The sequence below is a fragment of the Pteronotus mesoamericanus genome, unplaced genomic scaffold, assembly GCF_021234165.1.
Source record: "Pteronotus mesoamericanus isolate MK-2021 breed Mesoamerican mustached bat unplaced genomic scaffold, CSHL_Meso_final contig_69, whole genome shotgun sequence".
NCBI classification, from domain to species: Eukaryota; Metazoa; Chordata; class Mammalia; order Chiroptera; family Mormoopidae; genus Pteronotus; species Pteronotus mesoamericanus.
The window spans coordinates 3,429,256-3,432,815 of NW_026555237.1; the positions used below are offsets into that span (position 1 = coordinate 3,429,256).

A 3,560-nucleotide genomic window follows, 5' to 3' on the forward strand; every position below is an offset into this window, starting at 1 on the left:
AGGGAGACTGCACTCGCTCGGGGAGTTGGAGGAGACGGGACCAGTGGACGGGCAGACTGGCCCTCTCGATGACTGTGCCGTCCAGTCCGGGCCCATCCTGCCTGGCCCCAGGTGCCCCTGGATGAGGCCGCCCAGCGCGCCCCAATCAAGCAGTTTTTTAAAGACATTTCATTCCGGTTTCTCAGGCACTGTTACTGCCCACCTCCTTGCAGTTATGGATGTCCTTACACTACAGAAAGAATGGAAGTCATAGTCTTTAGTTTTCTTAATAAAATACATTTGCTGTCTCTATCCTGGGCATCTTAAGCATATGGACCTGGCGCTCTTCAGGAACTCTAAGATCTTAAAATCAATGGATAAAGTGGGGAAAATGTGGAATAATTTCAAATACAGGTGCCAGAATCTCTTCAATCATGAGGGAGGAAGCCGTACTGAAAATGTGGGCATGAACTCCAACAGATGTTCATCTATCAAAGGGAGAAACGTCGGTGTAGGAGACTCAGCTCTTCAGCAACAAAGCAGTCCCTTAAGAGAAAATGTTGCCTTACAGCTGGGATTAAGCCCTTCAAAGAATTCTTCAAGGAGAAACCCAAATTATGCCACTGAAATTCCTCAGATTGTTGAAATAAGCATTGAAAAGGATAATGATTCGTGTGTCACCCCAGGAACAAGACTTGCAAGAAGAGATTCCTGCTCTCGACATGCTCCATGGGGTGGGAAGAAGAAAAATTCCTGCTCTACAAAGACTCAAAGTTCATTGGATACTGATAAAAAGTTTGGTAGAACTCGAAGTGGACTTCAAAGGAGAGAGAGGCGATATGGCGTAAACTCTATGCATGATATGGACAGAGTTTCCAGCAGAACTGTAGGAAGTCGCTCTGAGACAAAGGTTGCAGGATACTGCGGGCCTGTGTTTTCCAATGAGAACTTACAGCAAGCAGTAAAAGCCTCTTTTTTCTAATAAAAGAAAAATACACCTGTCTGAACTAATGCTTGAGAAATGCCCTTTTCCTGCTGGCTCAGATTTAGCCCAAAAGTGGCATTTAATTAAACAGCATACAGCCCCCGTGAGCCCACATTCAACATTTTTTGATACGTTTGATCCATCCTTGGTTTCTACGTAAGATGAAGAATATAGGCTTAGAGAGAGAAGGCGTCTTAGTATTGAAGAAGGGGTTGACCCCCTCTCCCAATGCACAAATACATACATTTGAAGCCACTGCACAGGTTAATCCGTTATATAAACTGGGACCAAAGTTAGCTCCTGGAATGACTGAAATAAGTGGGGGCAGTTCTTCAATTCCACAAGCTAATTGTGACTCAGAAGAGGACACAACCACATTGTATTTGCAGTCACGTAGGCAGAAGCAACGTCAGGTTTCTGGAGACAGTCATGCCCATGTTAGCAGACAGGGAGCTTGGAAAGTCCACACACAGATTGATTACATATACTGCCTCGTGCCCGATTTGCTTCAGATTACAGGTAATCCCTGTTACTGGGGAGTGATGGACTGTTATGAAGCAGAAGCCCTTCTTGAAGGGAAACCTGAAGGCACATTTTTGCTCAGGGACTCTGCGCAAGAGGACTACCTCTTCTCTGTGAGCTTCCGTCGCTACAACAGATCCCTGCATGCCCGAATTGAACAGTGAAATCACAACTTTAGTTTTGATGCTCATGACCCATGTGTATTTCACTCCTCCACTGTAACAGGACTTTTGGAACATTATAAATATCCCAGTTCTTGCATGTTTTTTGAACCATTGCTTACTATCTCACTAAATAGGACTTTTCCTTTTAGTTTGCAATATATCTGCTGTGCAGTAATCTGCAGATGCACTACATATGATGGAATTGATGGCCTCCCTTTACCATCAATGTTACAGGATTTTTTAAAAGAGTATCATTATAAACAAAAAGTTAGAGTTCGCTAGTTAGAACGAGAACCAGTCAAGGCAAAGTAAACTCTGCTGTCCTAGATCTGCTTTTATGTACATCAAACAGTACACCAAAAGCAAGCACATGTATCAGTGTTAGGTTTTTTTTCAGTACAGTATGTAAGCTTAGTGTTAGTGTCTGTCAGATGCTCTCTGCTGTTACTTGCTCAGAAAAATGTGGTGCCTATTGATACAACAAAGGATAGGACTACAGGTGTTCAGTAAGGCTACAAAAACATTTTGCCGAATAGCTTTTTGGTTTTTAGTGGCTGAAGTAATTGAGTGAGGCAATTCTGGGGCATTTGCTATGAAGAATTCTATTTCTTACTGGAGAACAAGTTGTTAATATTGGATGAGTATTTCAACGGCATGACTAATGTTTGAAATTATTTTTTCTAAGAATTTTTCTATAACCTTCCAAAAGTAGTGATGTTTGTAGTTACTATAAATCAAGCTTTGCAAGTCCAAAAAATGAAGACTGCCTTCCTTTTAGAAAAAAATAAATGCAATTTTCTGGCCACAAGGGCATAGTGCAGTTCACTTAAGTGTTGATCTAGTTCATAGTCAGTCTCCTTTTCTCTTCTGCAAAAGGTACTGTTAAGTAAACCAGTTTTTCTAAATAGTAGTTCTTAAAATTTCAGACTTCTGAAGTTGGTAGGAGAATTTTATTTAAAGCCTTAGGCATTAATTTTTTTTTAATGAGTGCTTTAACTTAAAACACGTTGGTAATAGCTGCTGCAATGTAGTCCTATGTGTGACTTTTAAAGTTGACACGTGCAGTCTACTTGTTGATTTGTTAATGTTGGATCTTTTCCTATGCCCACAACGAGTTTGTGAACCATGAAGAAAATGAGACTAGAAGATGCCCAAACAAGTCAGAAATAAAAACTACAGTGGTTGCTGATGTTCATATTATTGTTAAACTGTAATAATTTGGATGGCAGTATTTATTGCTTTGTTGTAAATGCTCATAGCTGAATTGCTTAAGTACAATTTATAGAATTTCAGTGCAGTTAATTTTTAGTGGAAAATCTGAAACCTAAATTGCAGATTTAAAAGGTACTGTACAACCATTGTATCTGTAAATAACTTTACTTAGCACCTTTTTGTCACTTAGAATAGTATGCAATACTACTTGAGTGAGCTATTTCGGAAGTAATACCAAGTTCTAGTGTTTGCTTCTTAGTATTGAACTGAATTTACAGTTCTGTCCTAGACATTTTGCACTAAAGTAGTCGAATCATTCTTGTGTCTTTTTGTTAAAGTGCTCTGTACCACTGGTGAGTGCTCCTTAGTTTCCTTACCTGCTGCTACAGAAAGTTATTTTACATCCTGATGGCTATTGCCAAGGCTACAAAAAAGGAAAGCTCTATTTGTATGCAAGACTAACCCTTTGACTGCTAATGTATGTTTCTGCTTGCTGTGCCTTGTTATGGCTGCTTTTTGTGCTAATAAAGTATGTTTGGTGTTCTCCTTGTATATCTGCTGTTTTATACATTTGCAACAATTTCTCTTGTAAGTGGAATGGTTTGGGTTTTTTAAATAAAGCTTTACCTGACAACCTATAGTCAATGCAGACCCACTATACAGTCCAATATTGACTTATTCTGCATAAGCTAACTAAA

General features: G+C 39.7%; 1 pseudogene; it reads left to right on the top strand.

Moving 5' to 3' along the window:
• Positions 1-346: 346 nt before the first annotated feature.
• Positions 347-1,962, top strand: LOC129077796 (suppressor of cytokine signaling 5-like; annotated as a pseudogene).
• The last annotated feature ends 1,598 nt before the right edge of the window (positions 1,963-3,560 follow it).